At 43.0% G+C, this 23,358-nt stretch overlaps 1 protein-coding gene across 4 annotated transcripts in view; it reads left to right on the forward strand.

The window, feature by feature from the left end:
* SLC35F3 (solute carrier family 35 member F3) overlaps nucleotides 1-23,358 on the forward strand; it is a 292,694-nt gene that overhangs the window by 41,880 nt on the left and 227,456 nt on the right. The window lies entirely within an intron of this gene.

Here is a 23,358-nt window from a genome sequence, read left to right on the forward strand (position 1 = left end):
GCCCCATGTCCAATCACTCTTTCATTATTTATTCACAGTAAAACAGCTTCAACAGGAGAGACTGAGGGAGCCCCATATCAGACTGTCCCATAGCTCAGTGGTTAGCACATGCTAGCAGAGAGGAGGGAATTGAACCTGGGTCTCCCACATCCCAGGCAAGTACTCTAATCACTGGACTAAAAGTTATAAGGTCGGCGGCATCATCTCCTCCTCTTTCAACAGTGATGGTGGTAGCGGGGGGCAATTGAATGGGACTCAATATGGTAGGCAGTCTCTGAACATGCCTACTAGATCAGGCCCCTCATGTGACTTAGACAGCCACCTTCCCCCGGTTTGTGAATCACTCTGGGGCTTACACGGGAGGTAGGCATCCAGAGGCCTAGAGGGAGGCAGCAGTGTGCACGCCCAGAGGCAGAAATTTAGGTGCTGAAGATATTTTATCCTGTAAATGTAGACACTGAGTGAGTTTAGGTGCTTCCTTAGTTTGATGGGAGTTTTGTGGCTCGCAGTAGAGCCAAAACTTGGACTTAGGCGCAGATTTAAGCCCCTAAGTCTGGGGTTTAGGTGCCTAAATAGCTTTGTGGATCTCAGCCATCATGTCTTCTGAAATCTCCTAACTGAGCCTTCATAACACTTGGTTAAGCCCAGGTGTTCCTTAGCTAATTAACTGTCACCCAGCTGGCTATTCAATTAACTACACACAGGTGGATCTGGATTGGTTTGTTCTCCTTAGTGGAACCTGTCACAGGTAGGCTGGATGCCTGACTTCCTCAGAGGGCCAGCTACTTGTGACAGGGTGCTTTTCTGAATTGGCATCATAGTGATTTTTTCACATGGCTACTGTAACTGCTTTTTGCAGGTCTTCCTGTTTCTCCTTTTTTTTTCCATCTGCAATCTCTTCAGAACTGTGCGGCTCTCTTGATTTTATTGTTGTTTTTAAGTCACTTTGCTTCTTTACTGTTCATGCACTCATAATGGCTACCCTTAATGTTAAGTATTGGATTTAAAATTCTTCCTTTGCTGTTTAAGACTCTTGATACCTCTGTGCCTTCATGTCTACATTATTTAAGCTCCTCCCAATTTATTCTTAAATTCTGATTTGAATATGGTGCCTCTAGCTTTATCATTTGCCACAGCAAAATACTGAATATTTTGTAATCGTTGTCCGATCTGGAGGAATTATTTTCCTGTATAACAAATTATTCGTTTACTTTGTTAACTGTTCACCTAGTTTTAAAATATTTTTCTTTTCCAATTCTTTTCCAGCTTTGTTGGAAGAGTGTGGTGTTGTCAAATTTGCTTTGTTGCCACATTGGCTTATGGCATTTGATCATTTATTTATTTAATCCTGTTATGCAGCATGTTGGCACTTGTGAAAGGTGACATCCCAATTACTTAACAAAAACACATAAACTGTAACATAACTTCAAGTCTTTTAAAACAGCACATTTCTTCATAAGTTCTTTAACTGCTCTCTGGTTTACAGGGCATCATAAGGTAAAAAATGCTGCCTGAAAATGAACAGTATCTTCTTACCAAAATGAGTTTAGCACAGTATTTCTGAATAATTGGGGAGAAGAATCATTGGAGCAAGTAATATATTGCTGGTAGAGTTCTATATTTAACACTAATTGAACAGAACATCAGTAAAAGCAGTGAAATAATACAAAGGGACCTAGAGCCTTTAGGAACATGGACAGAAAATAAAATGAAAATCAGATTGGAAAAATACATGCTAAGAGCCTAATCCTTGAGAGGATTTTGCCTCATAGCTCTAGAGAAAAATAATCTGCAACACAGATATTCAATGGGAGGCGCATGGAACAGCTTCAATACGAGGAGAGATTAAAAAGACTGGTACTGTTCGCTTTAGAAAAGAGATGACTCGGGGGATACACTAAAGGTCTATAAAACCATGAATGGTGTGGAGAAAGTGAATAACGAAGTGTTATTTACCCCTTCACATAACAAAAGATCCAGAGGTCATCCAATGAAATTAATAGACAGCAGATTTAAAACAAATATAAGGAAATACTTCTTCACATAGCACACAGTCAGCCTGTGGAATTCATTGCCATGGAATGCTGTGAAGATCAAAGTCAGAACTGGGTTAAAAAAAAAAGTTAGATAAGTTCACAGAGGATAGGTCCATCAATGGCTATTAGCTAAAATGGTCAGGGATGCAACCCTATGCTCTGGGTATCCCAAAACCTGTACTGGCACTGGGACTATAGGGGATGGATCACTTGATAATTGCCCTGTTCTATTCATTCCCTCTGAAGCATCTGGCACTGGCTACTGTCAGAAGACAGGATACTGGGCTAGATCAGGGGTTCCCAAACAGGGTTCGCAGCTCATTCAGGGTAAGCCCCTGGCGGGCCGCGAGACACTTTGTTTACCCGAGCGTCTGCAGGTATGGCTGCTCGCAGCTCCCAGTGCCCGCGGTTCACCATTCACAGCCAATGGGAGCTGCGGGAAGTGGTGACACACCCCATGCTGCTTCCCACAGTTCCCATTGGCCGGGAATGGTGAACCACGGCCACTGGGAGCTGCAAGCAGCCGTACCTGCGGACACTCGGGTAAACAAAGTGTCTCGTGGCCCGCCCGGGACTTACCCTGAACAAGCCGCGAACCAAGTTTGGGAACCCCTGGGATAGATGGACCGTTGGTCTGACCCAGCATGGCCATTCTTATGTTCTTCAACCGGGAAACAGCAATGCTGAAGATCTAAGACTGATAGTGGACAAAAGGATTTAGACATGATTTTGCAACGTGATATGACATAAAAAAGGCCCAGGGAGTTTTGGGCTGTATATGCAAAGTCATCCCAACATGGAACAAATATTCTCTACAGCTCTAGTGAGAGTCACTGAACTGGGAATACTTAGTCCAGTTTTGGGCACCCTATTACCAGAAAATATTAACAAATAGGAGGGAATTTAGAGAAGAGAAACAAATCTGTTAGGTGGCTGGAAGAGATTAGTTTATGAGAAAAGATTAAACGAACTAAATATATTTAGCTTTGCTAAGAGATGACCAAGGAGATTACACTCCTTGTGCCCCTACGTTAGCAGTAGCTTTCCCAGAGGTAGGCATGGGACCATGATCCTACCCTACTAAAATTGGAATGGCCTTGCATGGGAGGAGCATACTCTGCACCTAGTACAAGGATTGTACATTAACGGTGCTCACCCTGTAATCCTGGAAGCATTGTACTTATCTGAGGCAGATGTTTCAGGGGTTCCTGCTGCAGCTGTGCATCTCTGCTTTGCTGCCACATTATTTGTGATGCAACTATTGAACTCTGTGCATTCTAGGAAACTGTCCTTCTCTTTAGAAGGGCCTGAGTATAGTTCAGTTATTACATGTTTATATGCAGGGCCCTTTAAGAGATGGATCCTGCACTGCTTGCAGGCATATAAATATGTTGTGTCTTTTGTGCAGGGTCTCGTAAGTTATTGAAACAGAGTGTAAGGGACAAAAGCTCGAAAAGATTTATATCCAGATAGCATGAGCCAGCATAAAACAAACAGACCAAGGGCACTGAAGGCCCAAGCAACTCAACCATTCAATGAAGACACATCCCTAGAGATTAGCTGCAAACACCTTAGCCTAGTTTTGTTTTCCAGGCCATTTAATTTAATTAATAATGACTTTTTATCCTTAATCATGACTGATGGTATCTCAGTGTATCCTGTGTTGTGCATCTGAGACCTGTAGATCCATTACTCTTACTGCAACCTTGCAAAAGCTCCCTGATGTTACCTCAACTTGTTTTCTGACTAATAATGACTACAGTCAGGTCACTTTTGCAGTAACTCAGGCTTGCAAATGTTGCAGCCTAAGGTGCCAGATTCTCTGTGCACCGAGGAGACAGAAATGAGCCCCAGAGCCCAAGCAGTGTGGGGGATTGGTGTGCGAGACTCCCCAGCAGGTTTAGAAATGACGTAACTGACTCCTTCTTCCAAGTGTTGCCGGCACCCAGTGCTGAGAGGCTGAACAACAGCTTGAGTTGGTTCGTTACCCGGTGTGCTGCACCCAATAATCACAACGGGGTGGAGAAGCAGAAAAGTTTATTTGCAGCTGCAAAAAGGTACAGGGAGAATAAAATCTCAAATCCTGCACAACAGAGCAGGAAGTTACACAGGCTTTTATACATCCTTTTTCCCAGCATACTTATCCAATAGCAAGCTGCCCCAAGTATCCATATAGCCAGCCAATCCAGTTCCCAGCTAGTTCCCTGATTCTCTGTATCATTTGTTAAACTATACATAAAGCTGCTTTATTCAGCATTGTTCTTCCATATCTCCCCTATTTGGCCTTGCTTAGTTTCAGGCAGTCTGACTCTGCAACATACTGTTGCAGATTCTCAGCATAACTGCTGTGTGTGCCTCCAGGCAGGGGGGCCAAGGACACTTGGGCCTAGTACGCAGAGCTGCTGCGAGTGCCTCCAGGCAGGAGGGGGGGCCAAGGACACCTGGGCCTAGTGCGAGGGGGCTTCATCGACACTCGTGGTCTTCCATCCCCTCGAGTTACCTAGTGGCCATGCCCCAGTGTCCCCAACACAAGCAGCCCCCAGTGCAGAGGCCAGGGAGGGATAAGTGAGCGAGGAGGAGGGCAAGGAAGGTGGCATGGCATGGCAGTACATTATGCTCTGGCTATGGTTGGCTGGAAGACTGTCCCTTAAGGATAACTGCAGCTGGTGCACATTAGGGCAGCTTCCTAATCAGGATATCTGTCCTAATATTACACAGAAGGGAGGTTTCCTGAATGACCTTCTTCTCTGCCGAGTGCAGCTGAGGATCTAGCCCAAAACGCTGAATGTCAGATTCCCACATAGTATCATAGGGGGTGGGGGAGTTTAGGGAAGAATGGCACTGCAGCATTGTCTTCCATCTGACTCTTTGAAAAGCAGTTTATGTGGGCATAACAGGCCAGATACACCTGGGGAGGGTATCTCTGTGATTCAGATTAATTTCTAGGTCTCAAAATTAATAAGCAGATACTACATTACAAATAACAATACAAAAAAGTCTAGTGTTATCATGAAAAAAACATGGAAACTTGACCAGACTCCATGTGTGCCGATGCACCCTTTTCTCTTCCGTTCTCCCTAGCCTCTCGGTCAGGGATGGAATTAAGTGAATAGAAGACGAAGACCCCCAAGGATTATTTTTTTGCATGATTCTGCCTTTTTTCTGATCTGTCTGATTTCACCTCTGTGCCACGTACACAAAATTACAAAGACCAGAGGATTCCTTTGCAAGACTCAAATCTCCTCTCTCCCAGCTTTGCTGTGCTGAGTAAGTATACATGGTAATGCCATTGGTTTGACTGCTTTTGTCATCTTTAGGGGGTTGTGGGAAAGCTTAGGGTAAGGAGAAGGGTCTTAGATTTTATTCAGAATGTGGTTAGGTCATTCTAGTATCATATGGAAATAGCTGGGCTAGCTGCGGGGAAAGTTTGCAAGTTTCACCCTGGCTTAAAACTAGAGTTGATCAAAAATTTTGGCTGAAAACTTTTCTCAGTGGAATGTGGGGTTTTGTGGAAATCAACCTTTTTTGCGGAAAGTCTATATCAGCTAAACTTTCCTACTTTTTTACCAGGAACATTCAAAACAAAACCTTCAGTTTTGAATTGAGATTTCAAATTGACAATATTTCGTTTTTAACTGACATTTCAAAACAAAAAGTTTTAGTTTCTTTCATTTCTGAATACAAGTGTTTTTGCACTTTTTGTCCTGTGAAAATTTTTCATATTTTTATTTTTCATCCCATTTTGGGATGAAAACAAATGTCGAAAAATCAGAATTTCCTGCAGGATGGAAATTCTGTTTTCCAAATAGCTTTAAATGTAATACATCATTGGTGAAATCCTGGCTCCATTGAAACCAGTGGCAAAGCTCCCATTGATTTCTTTGGGACCAGGATTTCAGCCCATATACCTATTTTTAAAGTGAGTGTTTGTATTCCTTATATTCGTTCTTTTAAAAATCTATTTTGGGGACTATTTTAAGGAGCATCAATGTTGTTTTCCTTTTTCCCCCACTTGATTGACATCCTTTTTGTTCTCTTGAGGCCCCCAGCACAGCTCTCCATTCAACTCATTTAATTGTTGTTATTGCTTATGCATCTTGTAAGTTAATGAGGCCACATTCTGAGGTCGTATTAAATAATCAGCTTTTTATCCCCATGTGGAATGTTTTGAAACAGTTTTTGTTCACCTTGTTTTTCAAACATGGTAAGAATCAACTTTTTAATGATGTAAAAATGGGGGCATGGAAAGTTAATAGAAAAGTTTAATAAAAGTACTGCTGTAAAAAAGTTAATCAGCAGCCCTGAGACCTTCTAACTAATGTCACAGTAAATATGCCAAGCAGGTTTGCGGTTCCAATATCTTGTGGAAAGTTTTAAAATGACAGGAAGAATAATATTAATCAGTGCTTATTATATTAATTGACCTAACTCTGCTCACATAGAAGTCAAAGGTAAAACTCCCATTAACTTCAATGGGAGCAGAGTTAGCCAACACTAAGTATTTTTGAAAATCCCATCCTACATGTTCAAAGTATTGTAAACATTAACTGATCAGTTAGAGATCATTTACCTTTGCGGGAAATGGGGATGTTTTAGGCATATTTGTTTGTGTTTTACCTCCCAAAATGGTTGTTTGTTCTAACATTCCAAAACTCAGAGCAGCTACAAGTTCTGGTGGAGCTGGATTAGTTGCCATAGAGCTGGTGAGGTGGTCATAGGTATATAATAATGCAATTTATCACCTAGCTGTCACCACACAGGTTGTGTGGGGATGTATCTGTACGTGTGTGTGTGTATATGTATAATAGTATCCATAGGGCATATTGCTAACTCCGGGTGACCCTGTTGATTTGTGGTCAGATCTAGCAAGGGATATCCAGTGATGTTCATGAGCATTTAATTAGTGACTGGCATCATTGCAAATAAAATCTTTTGTGACAGTAACATCAGTCATGTGTGCCTTATCAATTTCCTCCCTACCTTGATGTCTTGTCAATACAGGTATGCCTTCTGATAAATATCCTATAGCTACAATTATTCCTGCTCTTCAGTTTTGTGAAGTGGCATTGTGATATGCATCTGTGCTGCATGGTGATGAAGCCTGAAGCAGTGTGTCATTCCCCTTCCACATAGTACTCAACCTTTGGTTTTGCTTCTGTTGCCTCATCTACTACAATTTCAGCCTAACGACAACTTCAAGATTTTATACTTCAGCATGATCCTTAATTACACCCATCTCAAGAAAAAGTGTAGATGAATCAGCCCTACAACATACTGAATATTAAAATGACTCAAACTAAAATATTTTCTACATTTGCAGGTTTAAAAGATCTTTCAGTTGCCTGGCAACTATAGGGAAAAAATGCAAACAGAATTCTGCTTTTCTGTGATGATAAGGGAAGAGGGTGTTTAATTGTTGCGGTGGTGCTTGGAAATGTTCAGAGTTCCACATTAGACCATTTTTGTTAATTTAGGTCTCTGTCTAGATGACAACATGCCCTTCTTTCTGAGCTGTGCCAGCCCCTGAAGATCACAGATCGTGACTCCACAGGAGGCAAGCTTATTTATCTGAAAGATCAGTCAGTTATAGAAACTGTTGGGTGGATTGCAAGTTGTGGAGCAGCCTTTATAAGCAGGACATATGGAAGGGAGTCTTCTTTCGATAAAACATGCAGGGTTTTGAAACCTGTCAGTGCCTATCCCAGTTGTATGGCTACAGTTCAGGGTGATGAATGGAGTCTCTACACTGTTCTTCACTGATAGTCCATAAAGGTGTGGCAGATTCTAGAACCCTGCTTACAGATACAGCAGTATTTTGGTTGAATCACGGTAAGAAGTGGATCTTATCAATTCCAACCAAAAGCTTAGCAGGGTTGGAGTATCACTCTGGGGCACAGGAGCTAGAGAAAGTCCTGCAGGGAGACAGCAAGAACAGTCTAGCTTCAGGAGAACGCTTAGGCTAAAGGTGAAAAAACCCCAACTGCACCCAAGCCAATATGGTGGTAAGGGAAAAATTCCTTCCCATCCCTCCCAAACAAGGGCTGGCTAGTGTAATGCCCACAGCAGGTGCTGACCAAACCTAATATATTACCACCTAAAAGGGGAGGAAGGGTGGGAAGCCTTGGTCCGTGTAAAAAGGAAGGCTCCAGGCACCGCCTTGCCCCTTTTCAAACCCTGCATTCCCCGGAGGTGAGTCAGCAACCACTTTGCCCCTTTTGCAGCAGTTTTCATCTCTTCCTCCTCCCTCCCCCCAGCTATAAAGCACTGTTCCCTTCACTTGGCCAGGCCAGCCAACCCTCCCCACCCTCTGCTTAACGGTGCAGGGTGGTCAATGAAAAACAAACCAAAAACCCCCACTAAATTTACATTATAATAAATATTTGCATAGCCATTTCACCTCAATACTTTGAATATGGCAGGGACGTAGTCTGTTGGTCACAGATATGCTTCCTGGTGGTCTGGGAAGAATTGGTTATAATTTGTGAAAGTTATAATGGTTTTCAAAATACTTTGCACACACTCACTGAATTTTGCAATATGATTTCTTAAACATTCTGACGACTGTCTTATTTCTATTCATGTATGTATAGCTTAGGAAAATTTGTAGGGACTCCGGAGTCCTGCCTCTTTCCATACAATAAATGAAGGCTTCTTCCATATTGTATAGAAAGCTGGACATGGAAAGCAGCAAGGTCTCAGTAATTGCACTTATTACAATTTAAAAAAAAAACCCATAGGAAATTCTATTAATAATCTACATTTAAAGAATGCTCAAATTGCAAATTGGAGTACTCAAAAGTCAGGAAATGGCAAAGTTGTTCAACATGATCTCTGCCCCCGTGTGTGTGGGCATTGCAATATTATCTTTTGTGTTATGTGAGAACATACTCTTTTCTTTTTCTTTGCAGAACTCCTGCCTCATTCAGTGCACATGCTGGACAAAGAACGAGGTAGAGTTGTGTAGTGAATTGATCTAGGGTCTCCTGCATCATTCACTTCATTTGTGGTATGTCAAATGAGGCTGGTACTTGTGGGATCTCTGCCTTGTTCTTGAAGTTGTATAGTTTATACTGAATGAGGCCAGGGTCATGCAGAAAAAATAGTCTGTGAGCATGTAACAAAGGAGTGTTGTAATGCTTATGTAAGGGGGCAAAGATAAGGCTGTGCAGCACTGATTCAGATGAGAAGGTCTGTCAGGGCCCCCTCGGTTTTGGCTGTAGGTGGCAGCACTGATCATAAATAGGGAAAAGTATTTTAGATATTTTAAATGGTTCATTTTTAATAATATAAAGTGGAATTTGTAACTGGTAAGGAAACTTGATTTTGAAACAAATCTGGCTGAATCAGGTATATCTTAACCCAATTGTTGGGATTGCAGGCCTTTGTCTGCATTGATGCCTTAATCCACCTTCTGTGTTCACGCTGCCATCACTTTTACTGAGGGAATGTCTACACTACGAAATTAGGTCGAATTTCTAGAATTCGGTTTTTTAGAAATTGTTTTTATATAATCGATTGTGTGTGTCCCCACACAAAATGCTCTGAGTGCATTGAGTGCATTAACCCGGCGGAGTGCTTCCACGGTACCGAGGCTAGCGTCGACTTCTGGAGTGTTGCACTGTGGGTAGCTATCCCACAGTTCCCGCAGTCTCCGTCGCCCATTGGAATTCTGGGTTGAGATCCCAATGCCTGATGGGGCAAAAAGCATTGTCACAGGTGGTTCTGGGTACATGTCGTCAGGCCTTCCCTTCCCTCCCTCCGTGAAAGCAACGGCAGACAATCGTTTTGCGCCTTTTTTCCTGAGTTACCTGTGCAGACGCCATACCATGGCAAGCATGGAGCCCGCTCAGCTCACTGTCACCCTGTGTCTCCCGGGTGCTGGCAGACATGGTACTGCATTGCTACAGAGCAGCAGCAACCCATTGTCTTGTGGCAGTAGACGGTGCAATAGGCCTGAAAACCATTGTCATCGTGTCCAAGGTGCTCTTGGCCGCCTCGGTAATGTCGGTCAGGAGGGCCTGGGAAGACATGGGTGCAGGGACTAAATTAGGAGTGACTCGATCAGGTCATTCTCTTTAGTCTTTCCGGCAGTCCTACTGCACCATCTTCTGCCAGGCAGGCAGGAGATGAGGATGGCTAGCAGTCCTACTGCACCGTCTGCTGCCAGCCCCAAAGATGTAAAAGATAGATGGAGTGGATCAAAACAAGAAATAGACCAGATTTGTTTTGCATTCATTTGCTCCCCCCTCTCTCCGTGAAATCAATGGCTGACAGTCGTTTTGGTGAGGTCTGTCAGGGGCATCTTGAAAACTTTAATGGAGATTCAGTCCTGCTTGAAATACCACAGGGAGGGATAGCTTAGTGGGTTGAGCATTGGCCTGCTAAACCCAGGGGTTTGAGTTCAATCCTTGAGGGGGCGATTCTGTGTGACAGTTATTTTTGTTTCTCCTTGATGTAAAGCCACCCCCTTTCTTGATTTTAATTCCCTGTAAGCCAACCCTGTAAGCCATGTCATCAGTCGCCCCTCCCTCCGTCAGAGCAACAGCAGACAATCGTTCTGTGCCTTTTTTCTGTGCAGACGCCATTCCACGGCAAGCATGGAGCCAACTCATATCCCTTTGGCAATTAGGAGCACATTAAACACCACGCGCATTATCCAGCAGTATATGCAGCACCAGAACATAGCAAAGCGAAACTGGACAAGTAAGCAACGTCAGCGCGGTGACATGAGTGATGAGGACATGGACACAGACTTCTCTCAAATCACGGGCCCTGGCAATGCGGGCATCATGGTGCTAATGGGGCAGGTTCATGCTGTGGAACGCCAATTCTGGGCCCGGGAAACAAGCACAGACTGGTGGGACCCCACAGTGTTGCAGGTCTGGGACGATTCCCAGTGGCTGCGAAACTTTCGCATGCATAAGGGCACTTTCATGGAACTTTGTGACTTGCTTTCCTCTGCCCATGAAGCGCATGAATATCCAGATGAGAGCAGTCGTCACAGTTGAGAAACGAGTGGCAATAGCCCTGTGGAAGCTTGCAACGCCAGACAGCTACTGGTCAGTTGGGAATCAATTTGGAGTGGGCAAATCTACTGTGGGGGCTGCTGGGATGCAAGTAGCCAACGCAATCAAAGATCTGCTGAAATCAAGGGTAGTGACCCTGGGAAATGTGCAGGTCATAGTGGATGGCTTTGATGCAATGGGATTCCCTAACTGTGGTGAGGCGACAGATGGAACCCATATCCCTATCTTGGCACTGGAGCACCAAGCTGGTGAGTACGTAAACTGCAAGGGGTACTTTTCAATAGTGCTGCAAGCACTGGTGGATCACAAGGGACATTTCACCAACATCAACGTGGGATGGCAGGGAAAGGTACATGATGGTCACATCTTCAGGAACTCTGGTCTGTTTCAAAAGCTGCAGGAAGGGACTTTATTCCCAGACCAGAAAATAACCGTTGGGGATGTTGAAATGCCTATAGTTATCCTTGGGGACCCAGCCTACCCCTTAATGCCATGGCTCATGAAGCCATACAAAGGCAGCCTGGACAGTCGTCAGGAGCTGTTCAACTACAGGCTGAGCAAGTGCAGAATGGTGGTAGAATGTACATTTGGACGTTTAAAAGCATGCTGGCGCAGTTTACTGACTCAGTTAGACCTCAGCAAAACCAATATTCCCACTGTTATTACTGCTTGCTATGCGCTCCAGAATATCTGTGAGAGTAAGGGGGAGATGTTTATGGCGAGGTGGGAGGTTGAGGCAAATCAGCTGGCTGCTGGTTATGAGCAGCCAGACACCAGGCAGTTAGAAGAGCACAGGAGGGCGCGGTGCGCATCAGAGAAGCTTTGAAAACCAGTTTCATGACTGGCCAGGCTACGGTGTGAAAGTTCTGTTTGTTTCTCCTTGATGAAACCCCCCGCCCCTTTTTTCACTCTACTTCCCTGTAAGCTAACCACCCTCCCCTCCTCCCTTCGATCACCGCTTGCAGAAGCAATAAAGTCATTGTTGCTTCACATTCATGCATTCTTTATTAATTCATCACACAAATAGGGGGATAACTGCCAAGGTAGCCCAGGAGGGGTGGTGGAGGAGAGAAGCACCAGGAGGGGTGGTGGAGGAGGGAAGGACAAGGCCGCACAGCACTTTGAAACTTTAAAACTTATTGAATGCCAGCCTTCTGTTTTTTGGGCAATCCTCTGTGGTGGAGTGGCTGGGTGGCCAGAGGCCCCCCCCACCGCATTCTTGGGCATCTGGGTGAGGAGGCTATGGAACTTGGGGAGGAGGGCGGTTGGTTACACAGGGGCTATAGCGGTGGTCTGTGCTCCAGCTGCCTTTCCAACCATATGCTGGAGCACATTAGTTTGATTCTCCAGCAGCCTCAGCATTGAATCCTGCCTCCTCTCATCACGCTGCCGCCACCTTTCAGCTTCAGCCCTCTCTTCAGCCCTTCACTTACTCTCCTCAGTCCACCACCTCTCCTCCCGGTCATTTTGTGCTTTCCTGCACTCTGACATTGTCTGCCTCCACGCATTCATCTGTGCTCTGTCAGTGTGGGAGGACAGCATGAGCTCAGAGAACATTTCATCATGAGTGCGTTTTTTTCGCCTTCTAATCTTCACTACCCTCTGGGAAGGAGAAAATCCTGTGATCCTTGAAACACATGCAGCTGGTGGAGAAAAAAAAAAGGGACAGTGGTATTTAAAAAGACACATTTTATGGAACAATGGGTACACTCTTTCACGGTAAACCTTGCTGTTAACATTACATACATAGCACATGTGCTTTCATTCCAAGGTTGCATTTTGCCTCCCCCCACAACGTGGCTAGCCCTTCCCCCCTCCCCTCTCCCCGTGGCTAAAAGTGGGGAACATTTCTGTTCGGCCAGAGGCAAACAGCCCAGCAGGAACGGGCACCTCTGAATGTCCCCTGAAGAAAAACACCCTATTTCAACCAGGTGACCATAAATACGGTCTCCCATAGTATTCTTGTCAGCAAGTTAAAGAAGTATGGGCTGGATGAATGCACTATAAGGTGGGTAGAAAGCTGGCTAGATTGTCGGGCTCAACGGGTAGTGATCAATGGCTCCATGTCTAGTTGGCAGCCGGTATCAAGTGGAGTGCCCCAAGGGTCGGTCCTGGGGCCGGTTTTATTCAATATCTTCATAAATGATCTGGAGGATGGTGTGGATTGCACTCTCAGCAAATTTGCGGATGATACTAAACTGGGAGGAGTGGTAGATACGCTGGAGGGGAGGGATAGGATACAGAAGGACCTAGACCAATTGGAAGATTGGGCCAAAAGGAATCTGATGAGGTTCAATAAGGATAAGTGCAGGGTCCTGCACTTAGGACGGAAGAACCCAATGCACAGCTACAGACTAGGGACCAAATGGCTAGGCAGCAGTTCTGCGGAAAAGGACCTAGGGGTGACAGTGGACGAGAAGCTGGATATGAGTCAGCAGTGTGCCCTTGTTGCCAAGAAGGCCAATGGCATTTTGGGATGTATAAGTAGGGGCATAGCGAGCAGATCGAGGGACGTGATCGTTCCCCTCTATTCGACATTGGTGAGGCCTCATCTGGAGTACTGTGTCCAGTTTTGGGCCCCACACTTCAAGAAGGATGTGGATAAATTGGAGAGAGTCCAGCAAAGGGCAACAAAAATGATTAGGGGACTGGAACACATGAGTTATGAGGAGAGGCTGAGGGAGCTGGGATTGTTTAGCCTGCAGAAGAGAAGAATGAGGGGGGATTTGATAGCTGCTTTCAACTACCTGAAAGGGGGTTCCAAAGAGGATGGCTCTAGACTGTTCTCAATGGTAGCAGATGACAGAACGAGGAGTAATGGTCTCAAGTTGCAGTGGGGGAGGTTTAGATTGGATATTAGGAAAAACTTTTTCACTAAGAGGGTGGTGAAACACTGCAATGCGTTACCTAGGGAGGTGGTAGAATCTCCTTCCTTAGAGGTTTTTAAGGTCAGGCTTGACAAAGCCCTGGCTGGGATGATTTAACTGGGAATTGGTCCTGCTTTGAGCAGGGGGTTGGACTAGATGACCTTCTGGGGTCCCTTCCAACCCTGATATTCTATGATTCTATGAATGATATCACTCTCCTGAGGATAACACAGAGAGATAAAGAATGGATGTTGTTTGAATGCCAGCAAACATACACTGCAATGCTTTGTTCTACAATGATTCCCGAGTACGCGCTACTGGCCTGGAGTGGTAAAGTGTTCTACCATGGTGGACAGAATAAGGCTGCCCTCCCCAGAAACCTTTTGCAAAGGCTTTGGTTGTACATCCAGGAGAGCCGCAAATGTCAGAGCAAATTAATCATTACACATGCTTGCTTTTAAACCATGTATACTATTTTAAAAGTGTATACACTCACCAGAGGTCCCTTCTCCACCTGGCGGGTCCGGGATGCAGCTTTGCGTGGGTTCGGGGGATACTGGCTCCAGGTCTAGGGTGAGAAACAGTTCCTGGCTGTCGGGAAAACCGGTTTCTCCGCTTGCTTGCTGTGAGCTATCTACAACCTCATCATCATCGTCTTCCTCGTCCCCAAAACCTGATTCCATGTTGCCTCCATCTCCATTGAAGAAGTCAAACAACACGGCTGGGGTTGTGGTGGCTGAACCCCCTAAAATGGCATGCAGCTCATCATAGAAGCGGCATGTTTTTGGGCTCTGACCCGGAGCGGCTGTTTGCCTCTCTGGTTTTCTGGTAGGCTTGCCTCAGCTCCTTAAGTTTCACGCAGCACTGCTTCGGGTCCCTGTTATGGCCTCTGTCCATGCCCGAAAAAAGTAAAAAAAAAAGTCGAAAAAAAGGGCTTCGTCGTGTGGACAGGTGCAGGGTTAAATCGATTTAACGTTGCTAAATTCAACCTCAACTCCTAGTGTAGACCAGGGCTGAGTTACTTTTAAAAAATTACTTTTAATTACTACTTTTTTTCCTCTGAAAGTCAGGTGAGGTCGGGAACATATGTTATCTTTTTTTTATTGGGTTTCTTTTTTTCTTAAGAGAGCTTTACATGTAGCATTTGAGAAAGTCTAGATTTATAAATTTCCCTAACTATTACATCTGGCTGGTTGGAAATAGTTTTTGAAACAATCTATCTATGTCTGATCTTATATAATTCTTCTATTTAATATCTCTGACATCTCTATTTTATCGTCTGCCTGGCCTGTATTTTTCTCTTATGGTTCCCATATCTTTGTTTTTCACAGGTGGATAAAATCATGATTTTAAAAATACAAAATGGACCCCAAAATAAGTTTAAAATAACTTAAATAATACTTTTTAAATTTCCATATTGCTGATTCTTTATTTTCTTTGCATTTTGTAGTCTGAAATTGGCAAAGAGGACATTTTGTACTTTTTCTTGAATGTGTTTCCTGTTCGTAGAATTTCAGATTTTACAGAGATTTTTTTTTCTCCTAAGAGGTTTCTCCCTTAAAATGCTCATCTGTGCTGAAAAATACAAGTCCAGGGTCTCATTATCATCATTACTGTGAGAACAACACACACAAAAAAATTGAGAAGCAATTGTTTTTGCTGTCTTTCAAACCAACACCACTATCGGATATATTGAACTTCTACAAGTCAAGAAAGCTACAATACTTTCACCAGGTTTATTCTTTTCCATTAGGGTTTGCAGTGGGGCTTGTGCTTCTAAATCACTTACATGCTTTCGAAAATCCCTACTTAAGATGCCTGAATATGGATTCAGGAGCCTAACTTTAGATGCCTATTTTAAAAAAAATTGGCCTGTGTGTATTAAAATGTTCACAGTAACTTTATTAATGCTCTGGGAATCAAAATAACTTTTCATTGTTAACACTGAAAGAATTTTGTTTTGTCATGACAAAGATTTTATGCAACTAAGAGAAAAGTGTTCATATAGTACAATTTTAGCCCCGATGCTGCAAACACTTACTTACATGCTTAATTTTAAGAACAAGAATAGGCCCATTTGGTAAATGGGATGTTCAGGTGAGTAGTGTTATGTGTCTGTTTAAGTGTTTGCAGGATCAGGGCCTTAATGTTCGGCATTTTGTGTTTTGCTCACAGCAATTTTGTAAAATTAAATATGTTACCCTGGAAATAGTGAAATGTAAAAAACACCAGCATTTATAACTTAGTTCATTATACATTTTAATCTAAAGTTGCAACAGCACAAATTTTCAGATTACAGTACTTGACAAAGCATCAACTTGATAACTTGATTTAAATCAAAGATTTTTTTTAAAGTCGAGCGATTTAAAGCAATGGTTTAAACTGACTTTAATTAAATTTTCTAGTTCCTGATTTTTCAGCCATTTTCTATTCTATTTTCTCTAGCAGTTTTTTAGTCTCTTTCTGTGCCAGCCTTTTCCCTCCCTACCCCTTTGCTGTAGCCATTCCTTTCTCTTCTTATCTTGGTTTTACTATTCCATCCCCAGCTAATGCAGTTTTACTGTTCCTCTTACAGTTCCTCAAGTGGCTTGAACTTCACAAGACTAACCTTTCTGCTGTAGCTTTGATTTAAAAGTGGCATCAAAAGCATGGAACCTGTCTTTAGTTCCAAGATCCTTCAGCATCAGCAATGGCAAGTGTTTTTAGGAAAATGTGGCACCCAACAGCTGCTGCAAATTATCTCTTATGAGTGGGCAGCAGGATTTTCCCCCAGACTTCAATCCTTGCAATCATAAACTCCTTTATAAAGAAGCATTGGACACCTGCTGTCTTTAAGGTGGTACAGGGATAAGCAAACCAATAGATCATGTTGATGAGACATAACCTATTAAAAGCCATCTGTGCATCTTGTAGTTTTAATAGCAACCACGATTAATTTTCTTAGTCCTAGCCAGTGAGAAAATACAGTAGAAACATTTTAAGAGAAAATCGAAACGGTTCATACATCGTTTCAATGAAGACTCACTCAAGCTATTTTTTTCAGTGTGTGATTAAGTCAGTTCAGTTTCTCATCCATAATTTTAACAAATTTGCCTCAAATCACTTGGGAGGCACAGAGGGGAGCACAGGTGAGTAAAATGGGTGAAACAGCCCTGACAGGAACAGTGGCTCCACACCATACTTTCACCTTCCTGTGGGCCACAGAAATCTCACTGTGGCAACTCTGTGGGGTCAATGTTCTGTGGCTCTGGTGGTGGGGCAGGCGATCTAAAGGAAGGATCAGGGACAGGGAGCAGCCTATTGACATGAAATGATCTGCTCCAAACTGGGCAGAACAACCCTTTGCTTCCTAAGTGGTACAAATGGCCAGTGGCAACAAAGCTTTTGAGGGAGCTGTGCTGCTGGCAGGAGGGTAGACCAGAAAGCTGTGCAGGTGCACAACATTGGTGTTTACTTTCAGTGAGATCTGGCTCTGTAACTCCTGTCTCCTCCATGGACCAAAGCAGTCAAAAGAACCCTAAGCCGTTAACTGTATTCTCTTGCCCATCCCTCCCCCCATGAGTTTTACTGGGGAGATGGAATGGTAAGACCCTACATTTTAAGTGCTGTAGTAGCCAAATAATAAATCGTTTACATACCGACAAGAAATATTTATTCAGATTTATCGTTCTCCCACTATGTCTTTTGGTTTAGGATTTAATGTTAATGTTGACATTAACAGTGAAACTGTTTACATTAGGGTATACACACTGTGAGAGACTGGCAATATCCTGAATGAACTTTATTGAATTAAGTTAAACCTTATTGACTTAGTTTTAATACCTTTGGGGTCCTTTGTATTAAAATTGCAATTGTGTATGTGTTATTGTGGAATTGTATGGATGTTCCATCTAGGAGGCTGACGAATGCAGTCTCTGAAAGGTATTAGGAACTTCAAAGGGCTTTTTGGAACAGTACCTGTGAAGTGGATTTCCTAGGAAGTATCTGGGGATAAGGGGATAATGCAAATGACCCATGACCAATCCACCCTTTTGAAGTTACACCCTGTGGAGGAGTTACACCCATTTTCTGCTAATTACGTGTTCTTGGAAATGCCAGATCAAAGACCCCTGAACTGTATAAAAGGTGGACTAAATATATTATGAGGATGCTTGTTCTGAGCTGAAGCTGTGATGAACTTGTGATCACAAAGGAAGTCCCTTGGGTGCAGTGATGAAGAACTGCTTCTGATAGAGCCCATGTTAAAGCTGGGGTGATGTCTGGTAAACCTATTAGCATGCGTGTATGTTCTTCCGGTGTTTTAAATACATTTTCTCTGTAGTGCTTTTACCTTAAGAATAAAACAGGCTTGTTTAGAAAGAACTATATGGTACTTATAACTGTTGACAATCACTCTGTTATCAGTCTGAACAGAAAGCAAGCAAATGTGCTTTGGGCAGCTTCTCTCTGCCGGGAATAACACTGAAGTCAGGGAACTGTGCAGCCTGGAAATACCCTGGTCAGAAGGGAGTGAAATGTGGATCTCCACCCAAGAAAGACAACGGCTGGGGAGGTAGAAGCCTGGGAGTGGATGCCCTTGTTGGACCATTGAAGGGAAATGCAGGTGCAGTTGCCCTGACCTGTGACAGACACAATGGGACTCAGTGATCAGAATTTTTTGATTTAATGTAATTGATCAAAACAATGATAAAGGTAAGGATAGTGCTCATCAGATAAGATGGGAGAACTTTAGGTGGACACTGCTTAGCATGGGAAATCTATATTAATCTGTGTACTTGAGTGTATAGATGACTGTAAAGTGGCACTGTGTGCCTTAAAATGGCTATAGTATGAAGCACAGAATAGGATTTGAATTAGACCTAAATACAAATAAATCCAGTAAGGGAGAGGGAAGCTGTTGGGGATTTTATAGTCAAAAAGCAAATTAAAGCTTTACAGAGCTTAGAGAAGAGATTTAAGCTTAAAGTCTACATGAAAGCATGCAGAACTTGCCAAAGAAGTAAAAAGCAATAGTTTGCAGAAGGAAATTCCTTCATCCTAAATTAACTCTCTAATCTCAGGAGAAGAATGATCATTTACTTTATAGATCTACTGGCAGCCAGAGTGGACACTACTCCAGCTGAAAGGCTGCAGGAGCAATGATGGGATTAACCCCTCTACCACTGATGGAAGATTCTGTGTCCCCCCGCCATACCACTGGAACCAATTTTGTATAGAAGGGTTTGACATGGGGGCCAGATTTACCTATAAATTATCAAGAGAATGTAGAATCATAAAATGATTGTCATAGAATCATAGGACTGGAAGGGAGCTTGAGAAGTCATCTAGTCCAGTCCCTGCACTCAAGGCAGGACTAAGTATCTACACCATCCCTGACAGGTGTTTGTTTAACCTGCTCTTAAAAATCTCTAATGACAGAGATGCCACAACCTCCCAAGGCAATTTATTCCAGTGCTTAACCACCCTGACAGGAAGTTTTTCCTAATGTCCAACCTAAACCACCCTTGCTGCAATTTAAACACATTACTTCCTGTTCTATTCTCAGAGGTTAAAGAGAACATTATTTCTCCCTCCTTCTTGTAACAACCTTTTGTGTACTTGAAAACGGTTATCATGTCCCCGCTCAGAGTTTTCTCCAAACTAAACAAACCCAGTTTTTTCAATCTTCCCTCATAGGTCATGTTTTCTAGATCTTTAATAATTTTTGTTGCTCTTCTCTGGACTTTATCCAATTTGTCCACATCTTTCCAGAAATGTGGCACCCAGAAGTGGACATAATACTCCAGCTAAGGCCTAATCAGTGTGGACTAGAGCAGAAGAATTACTTCTCGTGTCTTGCTTACAGCACTCCTGCTAATACACCCCAGAATGATGTTTGCTTTTTTTGCAACAATGTTACACTGTTGACTCATATTTAGCTTGTGATCCACTATGATCCTCATGTACCGTACTCCTTCCTAGATAGTCATTTTCCATTTTGTGTGTGCACATCTGATTGTTCCTTCCTAAGTGGGGTACTTTGCATTTGTTCTTATTGAATTTTATCCTGTTCACTTCAAACCATTTCTCCAGTTAATCCAGATCATTTTTAATTTTAATCCTATCCTCCAAAGCACTTGCAACCTCTCCCAGCTTGATGTTGTCCGCAGACTTTATAAGTGTACTGTCTATGCCATTATCTAAGTCATTAATGAAGATATTGAACAGAACACATCCCTGCGAGACCCCACTTGATATGCCCTTCCAACTTGACTGTGAACCACTGATAGCTACTCTCTGGGAACAGTTTTCCAGCCAGTTATGCATGCACCTTATAGTAGCTCCATCTAGGTTGTATTTCCCTAGTTTCTTTAAGAGAAGGTCATGCAAGACAGTATCAAAAGCCTTACTAAAATCAAGATATACCATATCTTCCATTTTCCCCCCATCCACAAGGCTTCTTAACCTGTCAAAGGAAGCCATTAGGTTGTTTGACATGATTTGTTCTTGACAAATCCATGCTGACTGTTACTTATTACCTTATTAACTTCTAGGTGTTTGCAAATTGATTTGCTTCATTATTATCTTTTCAGGTACTGACTGATCTGTAATTTCCTGGGTTGTCCTTATTCCTCTTTTTTTAGATTGGCACTATGTTTGTTCTTTTCCAGTCTTCTGGAATCTCTCCCATCTTCCATGACTTTTCAAAGATAATTGCTAATGGTTCAGATATCAACTCAGTCAGCTCCTTGAATATTCTAGGATGTGTTTCATCAGGCCCTGATAACATGAAGACATCTAATTTGTCTATCTAATTTTTAACTTGTTCTTTTCCTATTTTAGCCTCTGATCTTACCTCATTTTCTCTGGCATTCACTATGTTAGATGTCCGATCACTAATGAACTTTTTTGTGAAAACTGAAACAAAAATTAATTTCGCACTTCTTCCATTTCCACATTTTCTGTTATTGTTTCCTCCCGCCATTGAGTAATGGGCCTACCCTGTTCTTGGTCTTCCTCTTGCTTCTAATGTATTTATAGAATGTTTTCTTGTTACACTTTGTCTCTAGCTAGTTTAATCTTGTTTTGTGCCTTGGCCTTTTTAATTTTGTCCCTACATACTTGTGTTATTTGTTTATATGAATTTGACCTCGTTTCCACTTTTTGTAGGATTCTTTGTTGAGTTTCAGATCATTGAAGATATCCTGGTTAAGCCAGGGTGGTCTTTTGCCATACTGCCGATCTTTCCTACGCAGTGAGATGGTTCGCTCTTGTGCTCTTAATAATGTCTCTTGAACTATTTTCCCCCTTAGACTTGCTTCCCATGGGATCTTACCTACCAGCTCCCTGAGTTTGCTAAAGTCTGCCTTCTTGAAATCCATTATCTTTATTGTGCTGTTTTCCCTCCTACCATTCCTTAGAATCATGAACTCTTATCATTTTATTATCACTTTCACCAAAGCTGCCTTCCACTTTCAAATTCTCAACCTGTTCCTCCCTATTTGAGGGCGGAAGGAAGCAAGTGGGCACAGGGTCAGGTATTCCAAATAATATATGATCATGTAATTAAAGACTGTATCATAATGCCAATGCACAAGGAGCCTTACTAAGATTGAGTGAACAACATTAATTCTGGCATTTTCTGATTTTTGAATCTCTGAAAATACAATATTAATAATATTCTTTTAACCTAATACTTTTTAGATGAATAGTGTATGTATAAGTTGCCAACTAATATGTTATGTTAGCCAGTGGTTTCGTTTATCATAAGCTCCCATATGCACTTGTACATGACAGCACTCTATGTGGGTACTTTCATTGGGAAAAGGCATTACGCTTTGATGGTGGAATAGCAGGTGCCCTCTTCCTTATCCACTGTTTTTTTGGATGCAGGCTCATCTTTTTCCTGCAAAAGTCATTGAGGAGTTGTTTTGTGTCCTGCCCTCTTCATTAGCGGTAGGCAGTAGTAGTAGCCTGGTGATGGTGTGGGTGTTCTTAAGAGACTCTAGAGTGGTCCAGATTTAGGTCTTTCCAACATTTCTGTTACTAAGGAAGCCACAGAAAAGAATTTTTCTAATGGGCTTGGATCTCAGCACCAAAAGTTAAGGGGAGTAATTAACAGACCCCATTCCAAACGTCAAAATGCTACTTGTACTGGTCCGCTGAAGAGATGAGCAAAGGTTTGTGTTTATCTTCCCCTTTGCAGTTTGCCCATCCTCAGTTGCAGTTCGCATACAGGAATGTTAATGGAGATTTTTCTGATTATTTTTTTCGCTTTTATGTTTACATTCTCAGTGTTAGCTTTGTATTAGCATAAGTTTTGTCAGAGAATTGTCTGGGGGGTGGGGGAGTTCAGATAAATGGTTGGTTGAGAATGAAGCTTTCATAGATATGGCAATAAAAGTTCTTTCCATTCCAGTTTTCTAAAAACCCTGGAACTCTATCTAGGACTGCTCAAAACCCAAAAGTGGTGTGGGTTTGAGTGTCACGGGACCTTATCTTAGAAGAATCTGCCACCTTTTTGGTTGGAACTGAAAGCTTTATATTTGTCATAAAGGAATGTATTTTTCAATAGGCTTCAAGTGATGCTCTTCTTCTTTCTGAAAAATCTTTTCAGGTTACTGTATATCATTTCTGGTTCGCATCAAAGGTGTTACTGGAGCTTCAAAGTGATATTATAGATGATGGCTTTTGAATGCTGACTTGTCAAGTTGTTTCTAGAAATTCTTGTCAGCAATTTGTCATGACACATACATAATGCAAAAATACTTGCCTATTATAGTGTTCAGTGCTCTGGCTGCATTAGGGTGGCATGGTCAGTGCTTTTTTAAAAGTATACCTTCAGCAGTTTATATTTGTACTTTGCATTGTTTCAAGTGGGCTTCTTAGGAGCTTACAAGGAGTCCAGGAGAGCTGGCTATATTTTAAAGAAGCCTTATTGAGGGTGCAGGAACAAACGCTCCCAATGTGCAGAAAGAATAGCAAATATGGCAGGTGACCAGCTTGGCTTAACAATAGGGTGACCATGTGTCTGGTTTTCGACCAAAACACCCGGTCGAAAAAGTACCCTGGCGGCTCCTGTCAGCATTGCCAATGGGCCATTAAAAGTCTGGTTGGCAGTGCTGCGGAGCAAAGGCAGGCTAGTCCCTACCTGTCCTGGCTCGGCGCTGCACCCCAGAAGCAGCCAGCAGGTCTGGCTCCTAGGTGGGGGGGGCGCGGGGGATGGAGCTCTGCATTCTGCCTCCACCCCGAGAACCCGTTCCGCACTCCCATTGGCCGGGAACCACGGCCAATGAGAGCTGCGGGGCCGGTGCCTGCGGGCAAGAGCAGCGCGCAGAACCACCTGCGTACCTCCACCTAGGAGCTGGACCTGCTGGTTGCTTCTGGGGTGCAGCGCGGAGTCAGGACAGGCAGGAAGCCTGCCTTAGTCCCCGTGTTGTACCACTGATC

This window comes from Lepidochelys kempii, chromosome 3 (assembly GCF_965140285.1).
Source record: "Lepidochelys kempii isolate rLepKem1 chromosome 3, rLepKem1.hap1, whole genome shotgun sequence".
NCBI lineage: Eukaryota > Metazoa > Chordata > Testudines > Cheloniidae > Lepidochelys > Lepidochelys kempii.